This window comes from Canis aureus, chromosome X, assembly GCF_053574225.1.
Source record: "Canis aureus isolate CA01 chromosome X, VMU_Caureus_v.1.0, whole genome shotgun sequence".
NCBI classification, from domain to species: Eukaryota; Metazoa; Chordata; class Mammalia; order Carnivora; family Canidae; genus Canis; species Canis aureus.
In genome coordinates this window covers 55,801,838-55,819,542 of record NC_135649.1, presented here as the reverse complement: position 1 = coordinate 55,819,542, position 17,705 = coordinate 55,801,838, and the positions used below count along the sequence as shown (strand labels likewise).

General features: G+C 34.5%; 1 non-coding gene across 1 annotated transcript; it reads left to right on the top strand.

The window, feature by feature from the left end:
• The first annotated feature begins 17,281 nt into the window (after positions 1-17,281).
• LOC144309284 (U6 spliceosomal RNA) lies at positions 17,282-17,384 on the top strand. Its single transcript, XR_013375338.1, has one exon. It is a non-coding gene; the product is annotated as a U6 spliceosomal RNA (small nuclear RNA).
• The last annotated feature ends 321 nt before the right edge of the window (positions 17,385-17,705 follow it).

Genomic DNA, 17,705 nt, shown 5'->3' with positions numbered 1-17,705 from the left:
TATGTATTATATATAATGTAATATATTATATTATTAATATATATTTATATTATTAATATATGTTAATATTATATTATTATATATTATATATATATTCACAGTAAAGTAAGAGAATTTTTGGGATGCAGACATGAGTGTACCAGAGTACATCATGCTTAGGTGCTGAAGCTGATGGTAAAGTTTTCAAAAACTTTATGAGACACTTGTTAAATACAGCCAAAATTTAAATTATACTTGCAAAATTTAAATTATACTTGCAAAAATTAAATATATACTTACAATTAACTAAACTATGATATTTAAAGCACAGTTACTCAAAACTCATCGCTTCATAATTATTTTGCTACATTTTATTATGATTCTCTGATCTCAATATTATTTATATGTATTGCATTTGACTGATAGAAATGGCAAATGTCAGTCTGCTAGTGGGACAAAGGAAGAAAGGGAAGGAAAACAAGAAAGCGAGAAAGCAAGCAAGCAAGAAAGAAAGAAAAGGAAATGGAAGAAAGAAAGGAAGGAAAGGAAGCAATAAAAGAGAAAAATAAAGAAAAAAGAAAAATAAAATTTCACCATTAGAACACCAAAGTCATAAATATTGCATGCAAGAATTATCAATAGATGCTGTAATTGGTGAAATTATGATAACAGCATATGTGCATACTCTCAAAGGCCTCTCCCACAACATAGATTACGAAAGGATATCTGACATTTTCTTTACCAAATGATTAAAATCAATATGGATAGTAATAAGGCATATTAACATCAAGTATCCCCTGACCGGATTCACTAAGAAAGAAACATCACCTCTGTAGTGTTCTTGCAAAAACTAACGTTAGTCTAATCATGAGTGAATATTGAGGAAGCCTAAATTAAAGAAATGTATACAAAAATTTAAAGAAAACACCGGATCATAATTCTTCAAAAATGTCAAGATCATAAAAGTCAAGGAATGACTGAATAACTCTCATAAACCAGAGGAAATTAAGGAGACATGACAACTAAATACAATGTGGAATAATGGATTGGATCCTAGAACCATTACAACAAAAAGATATTTTTTGAAAGAAAATTCATGTGAAAAATAGTGGAATTTGAATAAGGTTCATAGATTTGTTAATAGTGTGTTTCAATATTAATTTTCTGGTTTCCTTATTGTATCATCATTATATAAGATGTTAACAGTAGCAGAAACTAGGTGAAGAGTGTATGAAAATTCTCTGTCCTATTTTGATAGCTTTTACATATCTAAAAATATTTTAAAATAAAAAGTTTCAAAAAGCCAAAAGTTAATTAGTTAATGGGAGTAATATTTCACAACATATGTAAAAGAATCAACTCTATATAGAGATCACTTACAACATATGAAGGAAAATATGTATTGCCTAAAGAAAAATGAGCAAAGCTTTACAAGGACAATTCAGAGTGGAGTAAATGCAAATGGCTAGTAAACATGACAAGGTCCTCAATCTCACTAGTTATTCAAGACTGCATATCAAAATGACATGATGACACTTTTCATTATTAGGAAGACCAAAAATTTATAAATAAAGAATAATCAGCATTACTGAGTATGTGAATAAAAGGGCACTTCCATGTACTTTTTATGGGAGCATTTAATTTGTCATCTTTGTTAGAGTGTCATTTAATAATGCAAATTGACATTTTAAATGTACATAACCTGACCTAGCAATCACAATTTTGACAATTAATTTTATACAATGTGCTCATTAGTGCACATTAGTTGGTTAAAGGTAAAAAAGGGTTCTACAGTTTATTTGTTCAAGTATATATTAATAAACAATAAATAACTTCCTGTCAAAAATGAAAAAAATCCATATATTTGAGTACAGAAATATACATGATATTGCTTGTAATAGAAAAGTTTAGTATTTATATAAAAAATATTTCTGTTAAATCATTGTGTGTATATGTATGTATTTGTAGAGAACAGGATTTGGAAGGATATATATTTAAAAATATTAAGTTTTCATCTCTGTGTAATAGGATAGAGATGAACGAGTTTCAATCATTAGATTTCTATATGTTTTGAAATGCTTGGATTTTCAACAAGAATCATACATTACTTTTTTAAAATTTAAATTTCCGTTAGTTAATATACACTGTAATATTAGTTTCAGGTATACAATTTAGCGATTCAACACACATACAACACTCAGTGCTCATCACAGCTGCAATTTGTAATCATCTATTTAACCCATCCCCCCACCCAACTCCCCTCTGTAACCATCAGTTTGTTGTCCATAGTTGAGTTGTTTATTACTTTTAAAATAACAATAAAAATGTATCCATCTTGTCTCTTTGAATCCTGATCTTTATAGCTCCTCAAACTGACACATCCATTGTGAAATCTGTAATATTGACTGATGTCAATGGGTCATTATATTTACCTATGCCAGGATAAGAGTCTGTGTTCTTTTACACACTGACTAGATTATAACATTGAGGGTTTCAGTATATATAGCAGGTTGTAATGGAAAATTTTTTTTGGAGTACGTAAAAGCTGATTATACAAGTAGACATTTACTCTGTATTTGTAGACTTCCTCTATACTATCTTAGAGTCATGTTTCTCACTTCCCATATATTTCTGCAACTCTTTCTCCCCATTTCCCCTTCCAATGCATTAACTATATTACCAAGAAAAACCTGGAGTCAAATAATAAAAACACCAGCAAATTTTTATTTGCATTCTGGTTTATAAATTCTAATGGTGTGTGCAGTGAAGACCCAGAAGCTTACACTAACAGTAATTAAAGCCTTTGGCAAATAGATAATGAATAAGCTATAATTTTAATGAAGCTAAGTACCTATTTATAAACACTAAAACATTTGTAACTTGAACATTTGTTACATTTACGAAATTTTAAAATGTAATTTGGATTCTATTAATCATTAATTCCAAACAATAAGCTATAAACTCTAAACATTTAGATCTCCAGCAACTTTTGGTGTTCTGATTAACTATGCTATATCAATTCACACTGTTATTGGGACATTTTTATTAGTAATGCCATTACAATTTTTTAAAGTTATTCAAATGGTAAAACAACTTATTTTCAGTGCTACCATTGAATCGGTGGTGACTGGAAGATGGAACATAGAGGATTTCCAGGGTTCTAGTAGTGTTCTACATTTTTTTAAGATTTATTAATTTTTTCATGAGAGAGATTGAGAGAGAGAGAGAGAGAGAGAGGCAGAAGAATAGCAGGCTCCCTGCAGGGAGCCTGATGTGGGACTCGATTCTGGATCCCAGGATCATGACTTGAGCCAAAGGCAGACACTCAACCACTGAGCCACCCAGGCATCCCATTGTTCTACATTTTGAAATGAGTACCTGATTGCAAAGGTATGTTAACTTCGTAAAAATTAATTGAATTTTATGCTCATGATTATTTTAACATTATAAGGATGGTTTTAATGAACTTATATGGAAATATGCCCATTATACTATTATGTGAAAAAGAAAGATGCAGAATAGTGTGCATAAGACACTATAATTTATGTACAAGTACAGAAAGCAACATAAAGAATTTAATAACAAAGAGGGAAACTGAGGAAAATAAAGAGACAAAAAATTAAAAGACCATGAAGATAGATTAAGGGAAACAAACGACAGCCTGAGGAAGAAAAACCTACATTTAATTGGGGTTCCCAACAGCACCGAAAGGGACAGAGGGCCAGAATATGTATTTGAACAAATCATAGCTGAAAACTTTCCTAATCTGGGAAGGGAAACAGGCACTCAGATCCAGGAAATAGAGAGATCCCGCCTAAAATTAAAAAAAAAAAAAACATTCAATACTTTGACATTTAATAGTTAAGCTTGCAAATTCCAAAGATAGAAGATCCTTAAAGCAGCGAGAGACAAGAAATCCCTGACTTTTATGGGGAGGAGTATTAGGGTAACAGCAGACCTCTCCACAGAGACCTGGCAGGCCAGAAAGGGCTGGCAGGATATATTCAGGGTCCTAAATGAGAAGAACATGCAACCAAGAATACTTTAGACAGCAAGGCTCTCATTCAAAATGGAAAGAGAGATAAAGAGCTTCCAAGACAGGCAGCAACTGAAAGAATATGTGACCTCCAAACCAGCTCTGCAAGAAATTTTAAATGGGACTCTTCAAATTCCCCTTTAAGAAGAAGTTCAGTGGTACAATCCACCAAAACAAGGACTGAATAGATATCATGATGACACTAAACTCATATCTTTCAATAGTAACTCTGAACGTGAAAGGGCTTAATGACCCCATCAAAAGGCTCAGGGTTTCAGACTGGATAAAAAAGCAGGACCCATCTATTTGCTGTCTACAAGAGACTCATTTTAGACAGAAGGACACCTACAGCCTGAAAATAAAAGGTTGGAGAACCATTTACCATTCAAATGGTCCTGAAAAGAAAGCAGGGGTAGCTATCCTTATATCAGATAAACTAAAATTTACCCTGAAGACTGTAGTGAGAGATGAAGAGGGACACTATCTCATACTTAAAGGATCTATCCGACAAGAGGACTTAACAATCCTCAATATATATGTCCTGAATGTGGGAGCTGCCAAATATATCAATCAATTAATAACCAAAGTGAAGAAATACTTAGACAATAATATACTTATACTTGGTGACTTCAATCTAGCTCTTTCTATACTCGATAGGTCTTCTAAGCACAACATCTCCAAGGAATATAAGGGAAGGGAGAAGAAATGTGTGGGAAATATCAGAAAGGGAGACAGAACGTAAAGACTGCTAACTCTGGGAAACGAACTAGGGGTGGTAGAAGGGGAGGAGGGCGGGGGGTGGGAGTGAATGGGTGACGGGCACTGGGTGTTATTCTGTATGTTAGTAAATTGAACACCAATAAAAAATAAATTTAAAAAAGAAAAAAAAAAAGAAACGAGAGCTTTAAATGATACACTGAACCAGATGGATTTCACAGATATCTACAGAACTTTACATCCAAACTCAACTGAATACACATTCTTCTCAAGTGCACATGGAACTTTCTCCAGAATAGACCACATATTGGGTCACAAATTGGGTCTGAACCTACACCAAAAGATTGGGATTGTCCCCTGCATATTCTCAGACCATAATGCCTTGAAATTAGAACTAAATTACAACAAGAAGTTTGGAAGGACTTCAAACCCGTGGAGGTTAAGGACCATCGTGCTAAAAGATGAAAGGGTCAACCAGGAAATTAAGGAAGAATTAAAAAGATTCATGGAAACTAATGAGAATGAAGATACAACCGTTAGATATCTTTAGGATGCAGCAAAAGCAGTCCTGAGGGGGAAATACATCGCAATACAAGCATCCATTCAAAAACTGGAAAGAACTCAAATACAAAAGCTAACCTTAAACTTAAAGGAGCTAGAGAAAAAACAGCAGATAGATCCTACACCCAGCAGAAGAAAAGAGTTAATAAAAATTCGAGCAGAACTCAACGAAATCGAGACCAGAAGAACTGTGGAACAGATCAACAAAACCAGGAGTTGGTTCTTTGAACGAATTAATAAGATACATAAACCATTAGCAGCCTTATTAAAAAGAAGAGGGAGAAAACTTAAATTAATAAAATAATGCATGAGAAAGGAGAGATCACTACCAACACCAAGGAAATACAAACGATTTTAAAAACATATTATGAACAGCTATACGACAGTAAATTAAGTGATCTACAAGAAATGGACTTATTTCTGGAAAGCCACAAACTACCAAAACTGGAACAGGAAGAAAGAGAAAACCCAAACAGGCCAATAACCAGGGAGGAAATTGAAGCAGTCATCAAAAAACTCCCAAGGCACAAGGGTCCAGGGCCAGATGGCTTCCCAGGGGAATTTTATCAAACGTTTAAAGAAGAAACCATACCTATTCTCCTAAAGCTGTTTGGAAAGATAGAAAGAAATGGAGTACTTCCAAACTCGTTCTATGAGGCCAGCAACACCTTAATTCCAAAACCAGACAAAGACCCCACCAAAAAGGAGAATTACAGACCAATATCCCTGATGAACATGGATGCAAAAATTCTCAACAAGATACTAGCCAATAGGATCCAACAGTACATTAAGAAAATTATTCACCATGACCAAGTAGGATTTGTTCCCGGGACACAAGGCTGGTTCAACACTGGTAAAACAATCAATGTGATTCATCATGTCTGCAAGAGAAAAAACAAGAACCATATGATCCTCTCATTAGATGCAAAGAAAGCATTTGACAAAATACAGCATCCATTCCTGATCAAAACTCTTCAGAGTGGAGGGATAGAGGGAACATTCCTCAACATCTTAAAAACCATCTATGAAAAGCCCACAGCAACTGTCATTCTCATTGGGGAAGCACTGGGAGCCTTTCCCCTAAGATCAGGAACAAGACAAGGATGTCTACTCTCACTACTGCTATTCAACATAGTACTGGAAGTCCTAGCCTCAGCAATCAGACAACAAAAAGACATTAAAGGCATTCAAAATGGCAAAGAAGAAGTCAAACTCTCCCTCTTCACCAATTACATGATACTCTACATAGAAAACCCAAAAGACTCCACCCCAAGATTGCTAGAACTTATACAGCAATTCAACAGTGTGGCGGGATACAAAATCAATGCCCAGAAGTCAGTGGCATTTCTATACACTAACAATGAGACTGAAGAAAGATAAATTAAGGAGTCCATCCCATTGACAATTGCACCCAGAAGCACAAGATACCTAGGAATAAACCTAACCAAAGAGGTAAAGGATCTATACCCTAAAAAACTATATAACACTTCTGAAAGAAATTGAGGAAGACACAAAGAGATGGAAAAATATTCCATGCTCTTGGATTGGAAGAATTAATATTGTGAAAATGTCAATGTTACCCAGGGAAATTTCCACGTTTAATGCAATCCCTTTCAGAATACCATGGCCTTTTTCAGAGAGTTAGAACAAATTATTTTAAGACTTGTGTGGAATCAGAAAAAGACCCCGAATAGCCAGAGGAATTTTAAAAAAGAAAACCATAGCTGGCAGCATCACAATGTGAGATTTCAGGTTGTACTACAAAGCTGTGGTCATCAAGACACTGTGGTACTGGCACAAAAACAGACACATAGATCAATGGAACAGAATAGAGGAACCAGAAGTGTACCCTCAACTTTATGCTCAACTAATATTCGATAAAGGAGGAAAGACTATCCACTGGAAGAAAGACAGTCTCCTCAATAAATGGTGCTGGAAAATTTGATATCCACATGCAGAAGAATGAAACTAGACCACTCTCTTGCACCATACACAAAGATAAACTCAAAATGGATGAAAGATCTAAATGTGAGACAAGATTCCATCAAAATCCTAGAGGAGAACACAGGCAACACCCTGTTTGAACTCGGCCACAGTAACTGCTTGCAAGATACATCCATGAAGACAAAAGAAACAAAAGCAAAAATGAACTATTGGGACTTCATCAAGATAAGAAGCTTTTGCACAGCAAAGGATATAGTCAACAAAACTAAAAGACAACTTACAGAATGGGAGAAGATATTTGCAAATGACATATCAGGTACAGGGCTAGTTTCCAAGATCTATAAAGAACTTATTAAACTCAACAGCAAAGAAACAAACAATCCAATCATGAAATGGGCAAAAGACATAAACAGAAATCTCACAGAGGAAGACTTAGAAATGGCCATCATGCACATGAGAAAATGCTCTGCATCACTTGCCATCAGAGAAATACAAATCAAAACCACAATGAGTTACCACCTCACACCAGTGAGAATGGGGAAAATTAACAAGGCAGGAAACCACAAATGTTGGAGAGGATGCGGAGAAAAGGGACCCCTCTTACACTGTTGGTGGGAATGTGAACTGGTGCAGTCACTCTGGAAAACTGTGTGGAGATCCCTAAAGAGTTAAAAATAGACCTGCCCTACGACCCAGCAATTGCAGTGTTGGGGATATACCCCAAAGATACAGATGCAGTGATATGCCGGGACACCTGCATCCCGATGTTTCTAGCAGCAATGTCCACAATAGCCAAACTGTGGAAGGAGCCTCGGTGTCCATGGAAAGATGAATGGATAAAGAAGATGTGGTTTATGCATACCATGGAATATTACTCAGCCATTAGAAATGACAAATACCCACCATTTGTTTCAACGTAGATGGAACTGGAGGGTATTATGGTGAGTGAAGTAAGTCAATTGGAGAAGGACAAACATTATATGTTCTCATTCATTTGGGGAAGATAAATAATGGTGAAAGGGAATAGAAGGGAAGGGCGAAGAATTGGTTAGGAAATAACAGAAATGGAGACAGAACCTAAAGACTCCTAACTCTGGGTAACGAACTAGGGGTGGTAGAAGTGGAGGAGGGCGAAGGGTGGGGGTGAATGTTTGATGGGCACTGAATGGGGCCCTTGATGGGATGAGCACTGGGTGTTATTCTGTATGTTGTCAAATTGAACACCAATAAAAAATAAATTTATTATTAAAAAAAGATGAGTAATTTTTTTGGAAAAATTGAATATTCAAGAAGCTTTGAGCATCTTGAAATATATTGTCTTTTTATTGATTTTCTGTTTTGATGATCTACTCATTGATACAAGTGGGTTGTTAAAGTCTCCTACTGTTATTGTATTATCATCCAATTCTCTATCCATGTCCATTAATATTTGCCTTATTTATTTAGGTGCTCCAATATTGAGTGCATATACAATTATAATTGGTATATTCTCATGTAAGATTGATCTCTATCATTATGAAATGTCTCCCCTGTCTCTTTTTATAGTCTTTGTTTTAAAGTCTATTGTGTCTAAATATTGCTAACCTGTGTTTTGGTTTTGGTTTTGCATTTTTCTGCTTCCTTTTGAATGGTAAATATTTTTTCATCTTGTCACTTTCAGTCTGTGTCCTTAGAATTGAAGTGAATCTTTTGTTGGGAGCGTATTTATTGGTCCTGTTTTGTCTTTTTTTCTCTTTTCCACCACTCTATGTTTTTTTATTAGAGCATTCAGGCCATTTATATTTAAAGAAATTATAGATAGGTATGGGGGTGTCTGGGTGGCTCACTTGGTTAAGCGTCTGACTTTGGCTCAGGTTTTCTTATGTCTAATTATGGCCATTTATTTTTCAGTTAAAAAAATCCCTTTAGCATTTCTTGTAAGGCCATTTAGTGGTGATGAACCCCTTTAAATTTTATTTCTCTGGGAAAATTTTTAACTCTCCTTCAAAGCTGAATGACAACTTTGTCAGGTAGGTTATACTTCTTTTTTGTTTGTTTGTTTTGTTTTTGTTTTTGTTTTTGTTTTTCCTCTAGGCACATTAAATATATCATTCCTTTCTATTCTCACCTGCAAAGTGTCTACTGAAAAATTAGTTGATATCCTTATAGCTTTCCCTTATAGGTAAATTTTTACTTCTCTCTTGCTGCTTTTAATTTTTTCTTTTTTTTTCTTTAACTTTTGATCTATAAATAGTTATGTGCTATGGTGTGGATCTCCTTGGCTCATCTTTTTTGAAATTCTCTGTGATTATTGAACCTGGATGTCTATTTCCTTTCCTAGGTTAGGGAAGTTTTAGCTATTATTTCATCAAATAAATTTTCTACTCCTTTCTCTATCTCTTCTTCTTCTGGAACTCCTAAAATGTGAGTGTTTGTTCTCTTGATGTTGTCCAAGAAATCCCCTAATGTAGTCTCACTTAAAAAGCACATTCTTTTCTTTTTGCTATTCAGCTTGGGTGGAGAATGAACTAAAAAGAGAAGATAAAGAGAAAAAAGAAAAAAAAGTTCATAAAACTATTTATTTATTCATTTAGAATGTATTTTGAACTTAAAAGACTATGAGATTAATATAAACTGCTACTTACTTAGGATGGTATGTATGAACATCTGGGTAACAATGAACCCAAAACCCTTGAGAGATACACAAAAAATAGAGAAACCATGCCAAAAATGTGTAAATGTTTTAACTACAAAGAAAGGGAACAAGAGGAGAAGAAATGAACAGAGACTATCTACAAAGCAACCAGAAAATAATTAACAAAAATGACAATAAGTACTTAGCTATTTATAATTATTTTAAATATAAATGCTCGAATTCCCCAATAAAAATATGATGGTAGAATAGATTAAAAGAGAAAAAAAAACACCTATATGCTCCTTATCCATCTGAATTCACCTCAACTCTAAAGAAATGTACAGATTGAAATGAAGGGATAGAAAAACATTCACCATGCAAATGAAGCAGAATATAATCCCAAAAGCTAGGTGAGAACCACATATATTGGACACAATCGACTGTAAAAGAAAGACAAGAGACATTGAAGGGCACTACGTAATGATTTAGGAATCAATCCAACAAATGATGTAATAATCATAAATATCTATTCAATCAACACTGGAACACCTAAATACAAAAATCAAATATTAATGGACATAAATAGAGAAACTGATGGTAATATAATAATGATAGGGGACTTTAACATGCCATATGCATCAATAGATAGATAATCTAGACAGAAATTCAATAAGGGAACAATGTCTTTGAGTTACACATTGGACCAAAAGGACATAACAGATATACATAGAATATTCCATCATAGAAAACCCAATAGAATACACATTCTTTTCAAGTTCACATGGAGCATTCTCCAGAATAGATCACATATTAGGCCTTAAAACAAGTCTCAATAAGCTTAAGAAAACTGAAATCATACCATGCATCTTTTCCAACCAGAATGGTATTAAACTAGGTATAAATCACAAAAAAGATGGGAAAAATACAAACATGTAAAGACAAAACAACATGATACTAAACAACCAATGGGTCAATGAAGCAAAGAGGAATATTTTAAAAATGGAGAAAATATAATAACACAAAGGTTGAAAATCTATAGAAATAAGCAAAGGCAGTTTTAAGAGGAAAGCATATAGCTATACAGGCCTGACCCTTAAAATAAGAAAAAACTCAAATGAAAAATCTAACCTAATACCTAAAGGAACTAGAAAAAGGAGAAAAAAAATCACAATAAAGATCAGAGTGGAAATAAATGATGCAGAGACTAAAAAAAAAAAAAATGGGGTGGGGAGAATTAAACTTAGAGTTTTTTTCCTTGAAAAGACAAACAAAATTGACTAACCATCAGCTAGACTCATTAAGGAAAAAATAGAAAGGGCCCAAATATATAAAATCAGAAATGACAGGGAAGTAACAATTGATATCACAGAAATAAACACAAAGTATTATAAGTGAATAGATATGAGAAATTATATGCCAAAATTCTGAACAATTTAGAAAAGAAATGATAAATTCCAAGAAATATAAAATCTTACAAATCTGAACCAAAAAAAAGTAGAAAATCTGAACACACCAATTATAAGTAACAAAATTGAATAGGTAATCAAAAAATTACCAAAAAATAGAAGTCTAAGACCAGATGGATTCACAGATGAATTCTGCCAGATATTTAGAGAATTAAAACCTATTTTTTCAAACTATTCCAAAAAATAAAGGAAGAAGAGCTTCCAAATACTATGAAGCTAGAATTAACCTACTACCAGAAAGACACTACAGAAAAGAAAATTACAGGCTAATACCCCTGATGATCATAGATGCAAAAAATCCTTAACAAAAGATTAGCAAATGATATAAAACAATACGTTAAAAAGATCATTCACTATGATCAGGTGTGATTCATTGCCCACATGAAGGATGGTTCAATATCTGTGAATCAAGCAATATCATAAGCCACTCAAAAAATGAAAGATAAAAATCGTGATTACCTCAATAGAAGAAGAAAACACATTTGAAGAAATTAACCATCTATTCATGATAAAAACTCAACAAAACAGGTTGTGGTGGGACATACTTCACAATAATAAAGGTCATATGTGAAAAACATACACCTAACATCATACTAAGTGGTGAAAAATTTAAAACATTCCTTCTAAGGTCAAAAATAAGAGAAGGATGCCCACTCACTATTTTTGAAAAATTAGTTTCAGAGGTAGAATTTAGCGATTCATCAGTTGCATATAATACCCAGTACTCATTACATCAAGTGCCCTCTTTAATGCACATCAGCCAATTATCAATTCTCCCCACTCACCTGACCTCTAGCAAACCTCAGTTTGTTTCTTAGAGTTCAGGGTCTCTTATGATTTGCCTCCCTCTCAATTGTCATCTTATTTTTTTTTTTCCTTCCCTTCTCCTATGTTCTCTGTTCTATTTCTTAAATTCCACATATGAGTGAAATAAAATAGTATTTGTGATTCTCTGACTGACTTATTTCACTCAGCATAATACATTCTAGATCCATCCATGTCATTGCAAATGGCAAGATTTCATTCTTTTTGATGGTTGAGTAATATTCGATTATATATATATAATCTCACATCTTCTTTATCCATTCATCTGTCAATGGACATCTGAGCTCCTTCCATATTTTGGCTGTTGTGGATATTGCTGCTATAAACAATGGGGGTGCATGTGCCCTTTGAATCACTATGCTTGTATCCTTTGGATAAATACATGCAAGTGCAATAGCTGTGTCATAGGGTAGCTCTATTTTTAACTTTTTGAGGAACTTTCAGACAGTTTTCCAGTTGCTGCACCAATTTGCATTCCCACAAACAGTGTAAGAAGGTGCTCCTTTCTCTTCATCCTCACCAACAATTGTTGTTCTTTGAGTTGTTCATTTGAGCCATTCTGAGCTGTGTGAGGTAGTATCTCATTGTGCTTTTGATTTGTATTTCCTGATGCTGAGATGTTGAGAACTTCACCTTTTAATATGTCTGTTGGCCATTGATATGTCTACTTTGGAGATATGTTTGTTAATGTCTTGTGCCCATTTCTTGACTGGATTGCTTACTTTTTGGGTGTTGAGTTTGATAAGTTCTTTATAGATCTTGAATACTAGCCCTTTATCTGTTATGTCATATGCAAATATATTCTCCCATTCCATAGGTTGCCTTTTGGTTTTGTTGACTGTTTTCTTTACTGTGCAAAAGCTTTTTATCTGGAGGAAATCCCAATAGTTCACTTTTGCTTTTGTTTCCCCTGCCTTTAGAAATGTGTCTTACAAGCAGTTGCTGTAACTGAGATAAAAAAGGATACTGCCTGTGTTCTCCTCTAGGATTTTGATGGATTCCTGTTTCACATTTAGGTCTTTCATCTATTTTGAGTTTATTTTTGTGTATGGTGTAAGAAAACAGTCTAGCTTCATTCTTCAGCATTTGGCTCTCCAATTTTCCCAACAGCATCTATTGAAGAGACTACATTTTTTTCCAACGGATATGCTTTCCGGGTTTGTCAAAGATTAGTTGACCATAGAATTGAGAGTATATGTCTGGGTTCTCTATTCTGTTACACTGATCTATGTGTCTATTTTTGTGCCAGTACCATACTTTCTTGATGATTATAGCCTTGTAATACAGCTTGAAGTCTGGAATTGTGAAGCCTCCAGGCTCACTTTTATTTTTCTTTTTTTTTTTTTTTTTTTTTCACTTTTATTTTTCAATACTACTTTAACTATTCCTGGTTTCCTGGTTCCACACACATTGTAGGATTGTTGTTCCAGCTCTATGAAAAATGGTGATGGTATTTTGATCAGGATGACATTGAAGGTATAGATTGCTTCGGGTAGCAAAATGCAGCATCAACTCACCACTTTTATTCAACATAGCACTGGAAGTCTTAGTCACAGAAATGAGAGAAGAAAAAGAAATAAGAAGCATCCATGGGACACCTGGGTAACTCAGAGGTTGAGGGGCTGCCTTTGCTCAGGGTGTGATCCCAGGATCTGAGATCAAGTCCCGCATCAGGATCCCTGCGGGGAGCCCGCTTCTCCCTCTGCTTATGTCTCTGTGTCTCTCTCTATGTCTTTCATGAATAAATAAATAAATAAATAAATAAATAAATAAATCTCTTTTTTTAAAAGAAGAATCCATATTGGTGAAGAAGAATTAAACTGTCACTATTTAGAGATTACGTACTATACACAGAAAATCCTGAAGACTCAACAAAAAACTACTACAAATTTTTAAAAATGCAGTGATGTGACAGGATGCAAAATTATTTTTTTTCTCTTTCCATACTTTTATTAACTCAGGATAGATTTACATATGTGGGGCTACAGAGTCAAGGGATTCCAATATTTTGTAATTCATACTAAGCCATCAAATACAGCTGTTTGTCTTTTTTATGTTACATGTGGTTTATCTCAACCCAGTGTTCCAGTTTTCCATGGCCTTTCTGAATTCTGATTCTGTCCCTAGATACTTTAGCTACCCCCTATCCCTCTGAGTTACACTCACCAATCTCTCACTGCAAGCCCTAGTATCAGATAAAGGGCTAGTATCCAAGATCTATAAAGAACTTATTAAACTCAACAGCAAAGAAACAATCCAATCATGAAATGGGCAAAAGACAGTAACAGAAATTTCACATAGGAAAACATAGATATGGCCAATAATCACATGAGAAAATGCTCCGCATCACTGGTCATCAGGGAAACACAAATCAAAACCACAATGAGATACCACCTCACACCAGTGAGAATGGGGAAAATTAACAAGGCAGTAAAGAACAAATGTTGGAGAGGATGTAGAGAAAGAGGAACCCTCTTGCACTGTTGGTGGGAGTGTGAACTGGTGCAGCCACTCTGGAAAACTGTGTGGAGGTTCCTCAAAGAGTTAAAAATAGATCTTCCCTATGACCCAGCAATTACACTGCTGGGGATTTACCCCAAAGATACAGATGCAGTGAAACACTGGGACACCTGCACCCCGATGTTTATAGCAGGATGCAAAATTAATACCCAGAAACTGGTAACATTTCTATACATATCGAAGTCACATAAAGAGAAATTTAAATTCAACAACATTTACAATGACAGCAAAAAGAATAAGATACATAGAAATTAACCAAAGAAGTAGAAGATCTGTTCTCTGAACACTATAAAACACTGATTAAGGAAATTGAAGATGACAAAAAGAAATGGATAAGTTCCCCATGCTCATGAATTAGAAGAATTAACATTGTTAAAATATCCATATTACCTCAAAAAATCTTACTGAAATATCTGATTTTGTGGGATTTTTATGGTCTGCTTTAAAGTTGTTCTATACAAAGTTATGATAATTAAAATAGTATACTGGCATTAAAATAAACACAAAGAACAATAGAATAGAATTAATAATGCAGATATAAATTGCTGTATATATGGTGAGCCAATATTTCATAAAAAATTCAAAACTATTGAATTGAGAAATGATAGTCCCCTCAGTAAACAGTGCTGGGAAAAGTGGATAAACACAAGAAGAAAAAATAAAATCAGAACTCTATGTTAGTAACTTGAAGTTAATTAAAGACTTAAACATAAGTCCTTAAATTATAAAACCCCTAAAAAATATAGGGAAGAGCTCCTTGACATTGACTTTGGCAATATATTTTTTGATGTGACACTAAAAGTACAAACAAACAAACAAAATAAGTAACTTGGATTACATCAAACTAAAAAGCAAATCAAACCCACAGAGACATGAACACATTTTAGAATGACTAACATTATTAATTTTTAATTACATCTTTAAAATTTTGACTATAGTTGACAAAAATCCAGAAGACACAGAGAACATTTATCAAAATCTACAAAAGCAGGCCAACACCACAGCATATCATAATAAATTTGCAAAACCCTAACCTACAAGGGAAGACAAAGTTAGCAGCAGATACATCCACAGAAACGTGATAGGCCAGAAGTAAGTGGCAAGATATGTTCAAAATGATGAATGGGAGTAAGATGCAGCCAAGAGGGATCCCTGGGTGGCGCAGCGGTTTGGCGCCTGCCTTTGGACCAGGGTGCGATCCTGGAGACCCGGGATCGAGTCCCACATTGGGCTCCCGGTGCATGGAGCCTGCTTCTCCCTCTGCCTGTGTCTCTGCCTCTCTCTCTCTCTCTGTCTGTGACTATCATAAAAAAAAGATGCAGCCAAGAATACTCTATCCATCAGGGATATATCATTCAAAATTGAAGGAGGATAAAGAGTTTCCCAGACAAATAAAAACAAAAAGAATGTGTGATCACTAAATGACCCTTGTAATAAATATTAAGGGGAACTCTTTGAGGAGGAAGGAAGACCAAAAGCAACAAAGAATAGAAAGAAACAGAGAAAATCTCCAGAAACACAGACTTTGTATGTAACAAAATGGCACTAAATTCATATCCATCAATAATCACTTTGAATGTCAAAGGATTAATGCCCAATCAAAGGACATGGAGTATCAGAATGGATTAAAAAAAAGGCTACATACAAGTGACTCATGTTAGACCTAAAGACACATGCAGGTTGAAAAATGACGGAATAGAGAACCTTTTATCTTGCTACCTGATGTGAAAAGAAAGCCATACTTATATCAGACAAACTAGATTTTAAACCAAAGACTACATGTAACAAGAGTTGAAGAAAGACATGCTATCCTAATTAAGGGGTCTATCAAACAAGAAGTTCTGAAAATTTTAAATATTCAGTCCCCCAAATTGGGAGTACCCAAACATATAAATAATAACAAACATAAGAAAATTGATAACAGTATCAGTAGGGGATTTTAACATCCTGCTCATATCAATGGACAGACCATCTAAGCAGAAAATCAATAAGAAAATAATGACTTTGAATGAAACACTGGACCTGGCGGGTATTATGCTGACTGCAGTAAGTTAATTGAAGAAGGACAATCATTATATGGTTTCACTCATATGGGGAATATAAAAAATAGTGAAAGAGATTATAAGGAAAAGGAGAAAAAATGAGTGGGAAAAATCAGAGAGGGTGACAGAACATGAGAGACTCCTAACTCTGGGAAACAAGAGGTAGTGGAAGGGGAGGTGGGCAGGGGGATGGGGTGACTGGGTGACAGGCACTGAGGGGGGCACTTGATGGGATGAGCACTGGATGTTATACTATATGTTTGCAAATCGAACTCCAATAAAAAAATATACAAAAAAACACATTGGACCAGATGGACTTAGAAGATATATTCAGAACTTTCTCTCCTAAAGCAGCAAGAAAAAAAAATAAAGAAAGCAGCAAGAATACAAATTCTTTTCAGTTGGACATGAACATTCTCCAGATTAGATCACATATTGGGTCACAAATCAGACCTCACTAACTACTGAGGTAATATCATGCATATTTTTCTACCACAATGCTATGAAATGTAATGTCAACCACGAGAAAAAAAATGGAAAGAATACAAAAAACGGAGGTTAAAGAACATCCTGCTATGTGCTCACTTCAGCAGCACATAAACTAAAATTGGAATGAAGCAAAGAAGATTAGCATGGCACCTGCATAAGGATGGCATGCAAAGAACATCCTGCTAATAAATGAGTGGGCTAACCAGGAAATTAAAAAAAATACAAAAAATACATGGGGCAAAGAAAAATGTAAACACTACGGTTCAATCATTTTGGATGCAGCAAAAGTGGTCATAAGAAGGAAGCACAAAGCAAAACAGGCCTACCTCAAGAAGCAAAAAAAGTCTCAAATACACAACCTAACCTTACACCTAAAGGAGATAGAAAAGGAATAGCAAATAAAGCCTAAATCCAGCAGAAGGGAAATAATAAAGATTAGAGAAAATAAATGATATAGAAACAAACAAGGAAGCAAAAACCAGTAGACGAGATCAATGAAACTAAGAGCTGGT